The following is a 13201-nucleotide window of genomic DNA, read 5'->3' on the forward strand; positions in this document are numbered from 1 at the left end:
GTTTGCCTGCATGCGGGTACAGGTGTGTGCAGACTTGGCGGTTAGCACGTGCATCCCACTCACACGAAATGTGCAGGCGGCTTCCAAGTCACCTGATCTCCATCCTCCCCAACACTGGCACCAAGGCAGGCAGAGAAACCTTGTGCCAGAGGTCAAGGGGGGAGGATGGGGAAGGACTCAGTGGGGACCTGAGGTTTGAATCCTGCCCCCATGTGAATGTTGGTAAACCACTTAGACTCCATAAGCCTCTGTTGTTTTCATCTGTTAAATGGGCACACTCACACCTGTGAACCAACTTTGGCAATTATCGTCAGGATGACTTGAGATGTGTGTAAAGTACTCTGAAACCAGCCACTGTTATTCATGCCACAAATATTTATTAAGGGCCTGTTCTGCTCGGGAAGGAGGACATAATGATAAAAACAAAAGTATCTCAGCCCTCAAGCAGTAACATGGGCATGTGTGTGCAACAATACAAAGATGTGGGGACACACAATAGTCACCATGAAACAGCATCTCCACCCAGGACTTGAGGCCTCCCCAGTTCAGCCCCCAGGAAGGCCCCTGTCCAGTGTGGGGGCCCTTCTGCCGAGTCTGGGAGGGAGCCTGGGACTCCCAAGGTGAGCAGCGGGTCTGGCTGGGACGGGGAGCGCCTGAGAGGGAGGAGGGAGCCATTCTTCTGGGAAGGGGGGCTGGGAAAGCTTGTATTTCTAAAACAGAGAGCGTTGTTTCCTGCTAGAGACAGTGGGGAGCTACTTACTGGCACTGCCGGAGAGGGGGAGTACCCGGACCTCGGGAGCTGGGCCTGATTCACTTCCAGACAGGTTCAGGGCTCCCCCAGCCCAGCCGGGCCCGCGGGTGATGCACACATGACGGCGTCCCGGGCCCAGGATGACACACGGTGAGGCACAGGGAGCCGCAGAATCCACACGGATAACCCGGGTCCCCACTCACAGGCACCTGGCGGGTCACATGGAACCCCAACGCCACTGACTCACGGCCCGGACACACGCCCGGACACGCCGACGCACGGGCACCAGCGCCCGCCCCATGACAGGCTGATGGGCCCGAGGATGCTGATTAACTCCCACCGCCCCCTACCCGCCCAGGTCAGAGATGGCCCCGCACTGCCCACCCCCATTCCAGACATTGGGCACTTCACCTAAAAGGGCAAAACTGAAGCTGGGCTTAGCTGGGAGGGAGCACAAATAAGCAGCCCTGAAGGCACAAGCATGGCCACAGGTGGGAGAACAGAGAGAGCAGGACAGAAGCGACCCGGGTGAGGGGGTGGGCACAGCTGGGGGATGGGCATCGCTAGGGCCCATTGATGAATGGGCACAGCTGAGGGTGGGCATAGGTGGGGGAAAGGGTCGCCTAGAGGGAAGAAGGTAGCTGAAAAGACGAAGGGCCGCCCCCTAAATTCTCAAGGGGCAGTGAGTGGGGGAGGGAGAGCCCAGGGCCCTGACAGACTTGGGGGACAAATTGCGAGACACTGAGCTCCAGTGAGACCCGGGGCGGAGTTTGTCGGACCACTCGCCTCCGCGCTCCAGTTTCACGCGGCGGCTCCCGGGGCTGCGGCGGCGGGTTACAGCCTGGCTCAGTGGATGCCTCAGAGTCCCTGGGGAGCCTGGGTCCTCCCCAGAGGCGCCGAGATCCGGCGGGCAGCTCCTTGGGGCAGGGAAGCGCCTCGGAGCCGGGCCGCTGTCCTTGGGGGCCCTTGAGTGCGGAGCAGCGCCTCGCCGCGGCTCGGCCATTGGGAGATGGGTTTGGGGAAGGTCACCCCCGCGTCTGGGCCTGGGAGGAAGCTTTGGGCTCAGGGCCGGGAGACGGCTGAATGCCTGTGACATATCCCAGCTGAACGGCCTGGGGACAGGCCCCTCCCCTCCTCGGGCTTCCTCTGGAAAGTCGCAGGGTTGGCCATGGGAGGGACCCTAGGGGTCAGCGGGCCCGGCCCTCTCGTTTCACAAATGGAGAAACTGAGACTGGAGACTGGCTTTGAATTTCTATCCGGGTTCCCTTCTCGTGGGGCCGGCACCTGATACCCTCAAATGCCAGCTGGGTGGAATGAAATTGAATTGCCCAAAGTCACGGGGTCACGCAGGGAGCTAGCAGCAGGACAGAATGGAAAGCGGGCTTCCAAAGGCAAACGCTGCGCCTCGTCCGAGCACCAGAAAGCAGTGATCGCTCTCCTTTTCAGGGCTAAATCCTTCGCCCCTAGGGGGGCCAGAGGCGGGCCCAGCGCTGGACAGAGGCTGGAAAAGAGAAAGAACAACAAAGGCAGATGTGGCCGGGAGGCGGGCACAAGCACGGCCGGAGCGGGGTGACTGACAGCAGCCCCGCCCCCTCTCCCGGTGCCCGCAGTCCAGTCGGGCAGCTCGGCCCAGCTTCCGGATCTCGGGACCCTTCTGGCTCCTCCAGGCGCGGGCGTCCCGGGAGCGGCGTCGTGGGGTCCCCGCGGGCAGGATTCGGGCTCTCCCGAATCCCCTTCCCTAGCCTCGGATCCAGCGCCCCGTCCTGGCCCCGGATCACAGGGAGAGGCCTGCGCGAGCAGCGCCGCGGGAGGGACAGCGAGATCGTTAGCGCCCCAGAGAAACCCGGGCCGCAGCCGTCGGCCGTCCCGGGACCAGACGGGGGGGGGGGGGGGGGGGGGGGGGGGGAGGGGGAGGAGGGGAGAGGTGGAGCATCCTGTCCCTTTAACTCCGGCCCCGGGGCCGGGAACCTCTCCGACAGCCCCGGGGATGGAGACGGGGGGGGGGGGGGGGGGGGGGCGGGTGCGCCTGGGCCCGGGCGCCAACCGAAAGGCTTCTCCTCGCTGTTTCCTCCTCCCCGGGCCGCTCTCCCTCCCTCCGCCCCCACCTCTGGCGGGAGGGGCCCAGATCGGCGTGCGTCTATCACGCCTGCATCTCCCTGTGGTTCTCAGGCCGGCCTGGCTCGGCCGGCGCCTTTCCCCGGGCGCTGTGTGCTAGCCAGGCCCGGGTTCCATGTGGGGGCTCTCTCCGCGCCCCCCTCCCCCATACCTCTGGGTCCTCCTGAGGGCAGGGATTGGCCCGAGCCCCGGGCGGGCTCAGACCTCTGGGTCTTGTGCCTTCCTGCCCCTGCCCCGCCCAGCACAGGCCTCCGGGGCCCTCTGCCTACAAAGGGGCCTCTCATCCCCAGCCGGGGGAAGGGGATGTTCTGACCGCTAACACTCCTCGGCCTCGGCTCCCTCTCCATGATGTCAGCAAACAGACATCCGGGGGCTACCCGGCCTGGCTCAGCCGCCCCCCAGTCTCCAGCCGAGACAAAGGCTGGCCCAGCACTCCCCTCCCCTGGCCGCCTCGCAGATAAGGAAAGTGGGAGTCAGGATTTGCCCAAGACCGTGCAATGACTCATGTCCCCACTGAAAGTAATCCCTCTGGTCGGTGTCTGGGGAGGCCCGGATTGCTCTGGATCACCCGGGGAAGGATAAATGGGACACCCAAAGGGAAAGGGAGGGGAGGAAGCTTTGGGAGGTCCTTGGGGAAGGGGCCCGAGGGAGGAACAGGCCACCTGGGGTTTGAAGCACCGGAAGGATGGGCTTCTCCCGCTGGGTTCCGGCATTGAATGGGCTCCCTCCCCGCGGTACCACCACCGTGCAAAACGGTGACCTCGGGCTTTCTTCTTTCAAAACAAGGACTTCCAGGGAAGACAAGTAGAACATGGAATTAGGTTGTATTGGGGCTCCCCGTGGAGGTGAGACTCTCCCACGGGTCAGGAGGAACCACAAAGTGTTCCAGCAAGTCTCTGAAGGAGCTGGGCCCTGCTGTCCCAGGTGCCCACAAGCTGCCCAAGAAGGCGGGGGCGTGTGTGGGCCCAAGCTCCCGAGGAGGAAACTGAGGCTCTAAGGGGGAAGCCCTTTGCACAAGGTCACACAGGACATCGGGAACAGAGCATAAACTAAAACACCTGGCCACAGAAGACAGCCCCCTCCCTGCAAGGAGGGTTAGTTCTCAGATCTGATCTGAATTCCCCCTACCCACATCCTTACTCACATCTGTTTCCACCACCGCCACCCCCCACAGACAGCAGGAGGCCCCTTGCTCCCTCCCCCCCTCTTTCTCAAGGATCCAGCTTTTCAAACAATACTGAAGGTTGTCCTTATTTAGAAAGAAGAAAGTCCAGTGGTTAGTCTCTTTCAGCACTAGAGTCCGGATGACCTAAGCAGTGTGATGTACTGGATGGAGCCTGTGGCCCACTCCATCCACCCCAGCTCCCACCCCGGGGCCCTTTGGAACCCAGGGCCGGTCCCCTCCCCTCCCCCACCCAGAGCCAGGCCAGATGTGGGGCTGCCTCTGTACAGCATTCCTGAGCCCTGACTGTGCCCCCACTCCCTTCCCCCTCCCCGCCCCCTCAGGGCTCTGACTTCAGTGGGCCAGGCTGGGAGCTTATTATAGACCATCCTCCCACCCCCAGGATGGACTGGGAGACCCTTGCCCCCTCACACCCACATCCACACATACCCATTCTTCTCTGGGGCTGCTCAGGGTCACCCCTTGAAGGATTTGCCAAGAAAGGGCAGGGAAGTGACCCCCTCGGCCAGTGTTCCACAGCTGGCAGGCTCTTCACCCATGCAGATGAGGAAGGGGCAGCTAGCGTGGAGAGGGCCCGTGAGCCCTGGTATTGAAAGCCTTCCACAAGCTGGCCCCAAGCTACCTTTCCAGCATTACCAGCCAGAATTCCAGCTTCCCAACTGTGGCCTGCCAAAGTGGCTTTTTTCCTGTAGTTCCCCACCAAGAACATTCCAGCTTCTACCTGGGAGGTTTTGTTTGGAGTGTCCCCTGCCTGGAATGCACTGCAGCCTCCCCTTGGCCTTTTAAAATCTCTAGTTTCCAATATGTCAGAGTTTGAATTAGACCTGGTGCATGGGGCTCACAATGCTCCCTGCCCCTCTCCCTCCCATAGCACCTCGCTTTGGGTATACCCATATCTCCCCTTGTAGAGGGAGGGACTTTTAAGTTTGTCTTTATTTGTAGACAATATGCATATTGTCTATATATTATGTGTATAATGTATGTGATATGTAGTGTCCTGTACACTGTAGGTGCTTAATAAATGCTTATTGATTGACAGATTGTTTGGAATAGGACTCAGAGACCTGGGTATTAGTATTGGCTCCGGCCCTACTACCACTTTAGAAAGGGCATCTCACCTCTCTAGGTCTCAGTTTCCTGACCTCTAAAATGGACGGGAGACATTTGTCAGGGTTGTTGCGACTATCCAGCACTGAATAAGTGCAGGGCTCTTCCTGTACTTGGCTCCTCTTGTATGCAGACTCTACATGCAAACATCACTGACCAAGGGGCAAGCACTGAGGAAGCTCCTACTGTGTTCGAGTCCGGTGCCCCCAGCTGGGGCACAAAGGCAAGGAAATGGTCCCTACCTTCTCACATTCTAATCTTTCACCATCTACTTCAGCTGTGGCTTTAGACCCAAAGTCCTATAATAGTAAATTAAATGTTACCCAGGGTCACCTAACTGGTCCGGCTGGGGCTGGAGCCCGAGCCAATAAGAGATGGATCTCTTATCTTCCATCCTCTTCCTCCTCCTCCCCTTCTTCCTCTCCCTGCCCTCTTTTCTTCCTCCTCTTCCATCTTCTCCTTCCCCTCCTCCTCCTCCTCCTTCCCAAGCCCATCCCCCACAGGGCCCTCCCAGGCAGATCCTCTCTCCCCACACCCACCCCTGCTGCAGTCTTGTTTCCAAGGTGAGGATGGGTGTGGAATTTCAGGTGTAGAGGGGCCAGGGCAGATCTAAGAGTCACCTGGCACAGGTGAACGGGGCCCCTCACACCACCCCCGGCCATGCCGGGTGGGGGAAGGGATGCAATTTAATCTGGCTGGCTAGGGAGGGGGCTGCCAGCTGCTGCTGTCCTATGGGGAGGGGGCAGAGAGGGATGCCTTTCTGCCTCTCCCTTCCTCTCCCACCTCCCGGCCTGCTCTCGGTGGCCCTGACTCTGTCTGTCTCCGCATCTCTCCACCTCCATCTGTACTTTATCCCTCCATCTCTTTATGGTCCCAGGCTGGGAGAGCCGGGGCCCTCGATTCCCATCTAGCTTCTGCCGGTGTGCTAGTCTGAGCCAGTCGGTTCCCTTCTATTCTGTAAAATAAAAACTCTGGTTTTTAAATTTAATCTTCTAAGGTGTCTCGGGTACGGGGGTCCCAGGGCTCTCCTTTTCAAATGTTCTTTGCACAATCCAAGGGTCTTTCCAGGCCTGGCAATCCTTCCTTTGGGTAATCCCCCACCCCCCTGACCCAGGACCGTCCGACATTCCTAGCTGGTCTGGATTTCTTCACCCTAGCCCCCCTGTCACTCTGGGCCCTCCGCTTCCCCCCCCCCAGAGGTCTCCCCCCCTCCTCCCCTCCGCAGGCCAGACAGTTGCTGGCACCACCCAGGCCTCTCCCCAGAGGCAGCTGCAGTGACAGCCGGAGCCCCCGGCTGAAAGCCAGGAGAGGGGCCTCGGGGAGGCTCCGGGCCAGGGTCAGAGGCCAAACAGCAGGGAGGAGCTGGGGAGGGGGGCGAGGGAGAGTGTGACCCAAGGGGCAGGAAGGGGAGGGGGAGGGCCGGGGCTGGGAGGCGCTTTTCCTTTCTAGCCTCACTCTCTGACCTCTCAGGAATTTGGGGCGGGGAGCTGGGGGGGCCCAGGCACCGGGGAGTGGGCAACAGCTGCCTGGACTCTATTTCTCTCCTCCTCCCAGCCCCCTCCCCCTCTCTCCCCCACTCCAAACACATGTTGGGGCCTGGCCTTGCCAGGGGCCCTGGGAGCCTGAATGTACTGCAGCTCCTCCGAGGCTCTCTCCCCACCCACCCATCCCCCAGACAGGAGGAATGCACCCAGCAGCAAGAATACCCCCAAACACGCCCCAGTGCAGAAGCACCCCAACTGTATGGAGACAGAGACACAGCAAACCTGTGCCTGTCTTGGAGTGTGCACACACACAGATACACCTCCAAGAGTGGAAACACCCTCCCCGACACCCCCAAATACAGACAGGCGGGACACCCTCACCAACATCCCCAGCACACAAAGAAACGAACCCCCCAGTGACCCCCCAGTACCCTTTGCCAGATTCTCCGCCCTGGGCCTTTGACCTCTGGGCCCCAGTGGAGGTGGGAAGGTTCTCTCTGACTAGAAGCCCAAACCCCCCTCAGGGGTGCCCCAGACCACTTCTCACCGGCCGGGCAGTGCCAATGCCGCAGTGGGCGGGGGTGGAGAAGGGCAGTGTATGGGTGGGTTGGGAAGTTTAAGGATAGCTGCCTCTGCATCCACAAGAGAGAAGTGCCATCTGGAAGGGAAGCTCAGTGCCCAGAGGGCCTGGCGCCCTATCCCACAGAGGCTGGTCCCTGGAACCCACCTCCGGGCCTTTCCGTCTGCCTGACTTTTCTGGCCCTCCTCCCCGGCCATCCCTCCCCGTCCTGGGCTGGGCCACCCCATGGTCATTTTGCGGCTCCAGGAAGAAGCCTTAGAAGAGATCTCATTAAGAGCTCCGGGGCAGAGCCCTCCAGGAGCCAGCCCAGCCTGGAGCTCTTGGGTTGGGCAGCAGTGGGTGGGTGGGCTTCTCTGAGAATGGAGCCCCTACGTCCCCGAGCCCGTTTGTGTCCGTGGGCATCAGAACTTTTGTGACTGGGAGGAACGTGGGGGTCAAGCCCCCTGGGGAAGGAGGCTGGGCCGCGGGGTGGGGGCTCTCAGTGTGCGCTGGTGGAGTGTTGGCCGGGCCGGGAGGGTCCCAGCGTTCCGAGGGGAGGCTGGCGGCAGGGGCGGGATCTCTGTGGGTGGGAGGCAGGGAGTAAAGGCTTCGGGGGATGGGGCCAAGGGGGCGGTAGGAGACTCCCGGCTAGGGCGCCTGGGGTGGGAGTTTCCGGGACCAGCTGGGGGCCTCCTTTCCCAGATGAGCCGCCCAGGGCAGGCGGAAAGGGCATGCAAATACCGAGAGAGGGAGGGAAGGGGCGGAGAGGAAGCCTCGGGACCGGGGAGGGGTTAGTGTCTTCTCTGACCCCGAGGGACGGGGACTTTAGGGAAAGGTCCCGGGAGGAACTCCCCTGCACGTAGCGGGCGGGGAGGAGGAGGGAAAGGGAGCACGGGGTGATCAAAGTTGGGGAGGGGAGGAAAAATGAGGGAACACACGGGAAATAACGGGTGGGCAAAGGGCGTCCGGAGGGAATCCATTGGGGGAGAGGAAAGGGGTACCGTCCAAACGGATACTGGAAGGAGCTACCTGGGCTGGGGGGGAGGGGCCTGGGCTAGTCCCCAGCAACTGCTGCGGGGAGGACGGAAGTGGAAGACTCTGCGGGATGTGAAGTAGGGGGGGTGTCTGGGGCGAGTGTACCCAGCCAGAAAGCCGGGGGGCAGGAGAGGAAGGGATACCTAGGGAAATCCATCTGGACATAATGGGGAGAGGTCTCCATGCATGTATTAGGGGACGGGGGGGGGGCCCTGGGAGATTCCATCACATTTTAGGGGGGGAAGGGTGATCAGAGAAAATCCGTTCGGATCCTAAAAGGGGAAGGGGATAACTGGGGCGCAACCTCCCCTCCCAGAGAAGTCCCGCCCATTTCGGTCAGGCCCCGCCCGCGCTTAGGCCGCAGAGGCAATCTCTGCTTTCCATTGGCCAGGACTACCTGAGGAGGGCGGGACCAGAGCGAGGCCTGCCCGTCACAACAAGGGGCTTATTTGAATAATTCCTTCTAGGGCCCGAGGGCCGCGGTGCCGCCTCCTTCCAGTCTTAGGGCCCCGGGCCCTGCCTCCCCGTCACCCGCAGCCTGCTTCCCCGCGGGGTGGGGGGTGAGGGTCCTCAGAAATGGAGGCAGGGGCTGCTGCCCCGGGACCGGGCTTGGATGGGGGAGGGGAGGGAAGAAACTACATCGGGGGCTCCCTCCCAGCTGTGACGTCACAGCTGGGGGAGGGAGAGCACGCCGGGAGACTGTTGCCATGGAAACCGGAAGCCTTTCTCCCCACCTTCCTCCCCCCCCATATTTCCGGTCTCTCATTCAGCATTTCTATCAATGGGGGCTGGGAAGGCCTCTAGGACAGAACAGCCCCCAGGCTGAACCTGTCTAATTCCGGGGCTCCCCCTACCACCCACCTTTCCCAGGGGCCCTGCCCCACACCTCCCCTCCAGCCCAGCAGCCCCTGGCAGAGGCCTGTGCCAGCATGGCGCCGCCCACACTGGGCAGGATTGCAGTTTCCTGGGGCCCTGGGGTGCAGAGGAAGAGGCTCCGCCCCCTCCTCCCAGCCCCCCCCCCCCCCGCAGCGCCCCGTCTTAGTGGAAGGAAGGGCCCGGGCGTCAGTGAGCCCGGCATTTGGGGATGGGTCTCTAAAGCCCTTCCAGCTCCGCCACATATAGCCCCCCACCACAGAGGGCAGGCAGAAGGGTGCTGGGTCTGGGGGCTTCGGGGAGGGGGCTGCCTGCCTGCTGGGACGGCGCAGAGCCCTCAGAGAGAGGTCGCAGGCTGCTTGGGAGGGGAGTCCCCTACGAGGGGACAGTGGGCCCGGGCAGGACCGGAGGCTGCAGTGAGGGTCCTTTGTGGGCCGCCCCAGCGGCCTGCGTGGGAACCGGGCTCCCCACCCTTTCCTTTCTCCCTTCCTGCCCTCTGTTTGTCCCTTGAGCCATGTGTGAATTCTGTGGCTTGCGCTGTGGGGGTGGGGAGCATGTCAGAAGCTGGGTGGGGTGCCCCCTGCCCTCCCCAATTCTTGCCCGCCCAATGACTTACTCAGCCTGGCCCCACAGCCTGACTTCCTCCTCCTCCTCCTCCTCCTTCAGGTGCCCTCGGCCGAAGCTCTCCTGGGCTGCCTGAGCTCCCTCCCAGCCGGGCCAGAGGTCACAGCTGTTCCCCAGCCCCTTGCTTGGGGCCTTACCAGCCCATGGAGACAGTCCCTGGGGAGCAGCTGGGCCAGGCCCAACAGTGGGGAAGGGGGCCAGAAGCCAGGTCAGAGAGGGTGCCCTCCGGCGAGGGCCCCGGGGGCTGGCTTCCGACCTGGCCCCCCCTTCCCCAGGAACCCAAAGGCAGGGGCCGCCCCACCCCCCAGCCGCTCTCCCTGAGGCCCAGTTTTTGTTTCTTGTCCAATGTCAGGAATTTCTTTCGAAACACCCCCGGGCCCCTCAGCCAGGCTGTTCTGGGCCCTGTTGCAATCCTCAGCCCCCCCCCACCCCAACCTCCTGCTTGTTTTGGACATGCTCCCAGCGCTCACCCAGCCTGACCCTGGGCAGACAGCAGCTCTCCCTTCCCTCTTCCAGCCCCCACCAGGTTTCTCTGCAGCCCCCCACCTCCTCTTTGGGGAAGCTCCCACCCTCCTGGCCCTGAGCCCAGAACCAGGACTACCTGCTGCCCTCTTTTGCCCAGGGCCCCACCCCAAAGCCCCTCCCACCCCTGCTCCCCCCTTCCTGCCTCTGCTTATCTACAGGCAGCCCCGGCAGACAGTCTCTGGCTCCCCTAGGACAAAGTCCTGCCCCGCCACAGGCCTCCCCAGGCCCGGGTGAGCTTGGCCCCGGAGACTCTGGGAATGGCAGAACTGGAGGCACCTCCAAGGGATCTGGACTGAACCCCCATCTGTAAGAGGCGGGGACAGCAGCCAGGCCCCGATTTAGTCCCCCCTTTCCAGCTTGGCTCTCCCTCCCTTTCTCCACCCTGCAGGCTCTCCCTGTCCAATTCCTGCAACATGGATTCTGCTCCAAGGCCCCCCCACCCAGCAAGCCTGGGCCTCCCTCCCACCTCCACCCTCGATGCAAGCCCCACCTGCCTGGCGCCCCTCCAGGGCCTCCCTTGGCTGGGTTGCCAGTCACCAGGCCCTAGTGCCAAGGCTGGCCGGGGACTAGGGGCCCGAGGCCCCTTCTTTGGGGTCCTTGAGACACTCAGGAATCTGGGGGGAGGGCTGGCAGAAGTCCCACGGGCTTTTCAGATCCCTCAGACACACAGAAGCAGAAGGTCCTGCTCCCAGGAAACCTCCCTGTTAGTGCTCGGCACAGCTGTCCCACTTAGGGTCAAGGTTGCTCCAGGCCCTGCTACTTGGAAGTGGTCACAGGTGTTTGCCCCTCTCCCGGGGGCTCCCTGAGGGCAGCCCTGACTCAGGCCTCACACTGGGCCTGCCTCTGGCCTTCCCAGGAGGAAACAAAATGACCCCATGGGGCTCCCTGTGCCCGTCCCCATTGGGAGAGGGGCTTGCAGGGTGGGGTGGGGGCCGCTCCCAAAAGCTGTTATTCCACAGCTACATCAAAGCTCCCCAACTCTGCCCTGCCCGGCTGTGACCACATCCTCCCCTGGGACAGGGCGGGTGAGCCACAGGGGAGGAGGGAACAGGGTGGGGCCCAGAAGGCCTTAGGGGAGCCTGGAGAAGGGATGGTCAGTTAGTCCTCCAGGGAGGAGGGGGCTGGAGGGCAGGACTCCCTGGGCCTCCTCTCCCAGAGAAGTCACATGCCTTCCCCGGGCTGCCCAGAGAGGGGAAACAATTATGAGATGGCTATTATGCAGCAGATAATGATCATAATAAGGACAACTAGGATGATGAGCCTAGTAATAATAATAATACCACCATCATTGCCCTTGGCCCCAGTGCCCCCTTTCTTCTGAGAGGCTCAGGTGCATTATCTGCCCCCCCCCCTGATCCTGGTGGATCTCCCAGCAGGACTGGACCACTGGGCCCACGAGGCAAAGGCATGACCCAGCCCTAAGGCCAAGAAAGAATCCAGTCCTGGTGTCCTGAGCCTGGGCTGGGGGGAGGCCGGGGCGGCCACACCCAGACTCAAGAAATCTGGGTTCCAGCTCAGCCCCTGACTCACCCGGTGACCTTGGATAAGTGACTTCTCTGGATCCAGCTTCCTCCCCCACAAAATGAGAGGAAACCTGAGTTTCATTCTTGGCTTAACCACTGAATCACTCCCCATCTCTGTTTCCTCTTCTCCAAAGGATGAGTGCAGAGGCACCTTCCAGCTTTAATATTCCCCGGTACCTGGGCTGAGACACTCCTAGAAACACTCAGGGGTGTGTGTGTCTCCTATATATTATAAATGATACACACACATATAACATATATGAGAGATCTATATATAGAGGAATAGATACAGATTTATAGAGAGAGAAAGATAGAGAGTCATATCTATATCTGCTCTTTTACAAATAAGAAACCCGATTGAAAAAACAATGGGCCTATGGAACACATTGGGCAATGGACCTACCCAGTTCTCTGTTTGTAAAAATGAAATAATGTTCATGGGATTAAAACTATGCCAGCCTTTTTGTGGGGATTAAATGAAATAGTGAGTTATACTTTTCAACCTTAAAATGTTATATAAATATTAGCTATTATCAAGTCCCCCCATGTACCACCACCACCACCTTCTAGCTCTATAGTCTTTTGTCCCAAACCCCCTCTTAACCGTGACATTTTCTGTTCTAGACAGGGTGCCCAGGAAAATAAATGTTTAACAACGGGCTTTCCACGGGGGGAGGGGAGTGGGAACCTAATACAATTCTAAGCTTAAGCTGCAGCATTAAAATGTTCTCCGTCACTTCGAGCCTGATAATTAACAAAACAATAAACGAGGCCAGATGTGTAGCCTTTGCCCATTTCTAAAATGGAGCCCCTGGCTCCTGGGTACCACTGCAAACTGGCTTCAGCCCAGCTTCACATGGCAGGTTCTAGGTTCTAAGTCCCTCCCCGGTAACAATGGTCTCTCCTTCTTGCCTCCACCCTATCCTTAAGTGCCTCCCACACAAGCACTACTCCTGGGACATCCTGGGATAATTGTACCAGGGAGGGGCCAGGGACAAGAGCTGGTTGAGTGTGGCAAATGGCTTGTACTCAGGAAGGTTGTGCCCTTGGAAGGTCAGCTGCCCGGAGGAGGGGCTCGCCCTGGGGAGCAGCACTCTGCCTCCGGCCTTCCCAGCTGCTCGGGGAGCAGGGCCTCAGACCAGCAATTTGTCTTGTGGTGGTGGCTCCGTGGGGCTCCTCCCAGGCTGAGCTTGGGGAAGGAGGCGGGGCCTCCCACTTCCCCCTGGAATTAAGAGCTGCCCTCTGCCCCAAGGGCCCCTCCGGAGCGCCCAGGGGCCCGAGCCGGGGAGGAGGGCCACACATGCAGACAAAGGCGGTTCCCATGCTCACGCCCAGATGTCTCCTTGTGCAAACACACAGCCCCTGGTCACACATGGTCCTAAGCGTGTGTGCTCACACGCAGACGGGCACTTGCATGGAAAC

General features: G+C 60.9%; 1 long non-coding RNA gene across 1 annotated transcript; it reads right to left on the reverse strand.

The window, feature by feature from the left end:
• Window positions 1–360: 360 nt before the first annotated feature.
• On the reverse strand, window positions 361–3303 carry LOC141563606 (uncharacterized). The gene is made up of 2 exons (XR_012488465.1): window positions 3018–3303; window positions 361–2252 (listed from the first exon to the last, which is right to left on the reverse strand). It is a non-coding gene; the product is annotated as an uncharacterized LOC141563606 (long non-coding RNA).
• Window positions 3304–13201: the final 9898 nt, after the last annotated feature.

The sequence above is a fragment of the Sminthopsis crassicaudata genome, chromosome 1 (assembly GCF_048593235.1).
Source record: "Sminthopsis crassicaudata isolate SCR6 chromosome 1, ASM4859323v1, whole genome shotgun sequence".
NCBI lineage: Eukaryota > Metazoa > Chordata > Mammalia > Dasyuromorphia > Dasyuridae > Sminthopsis > Sminthopsis crassicaudata.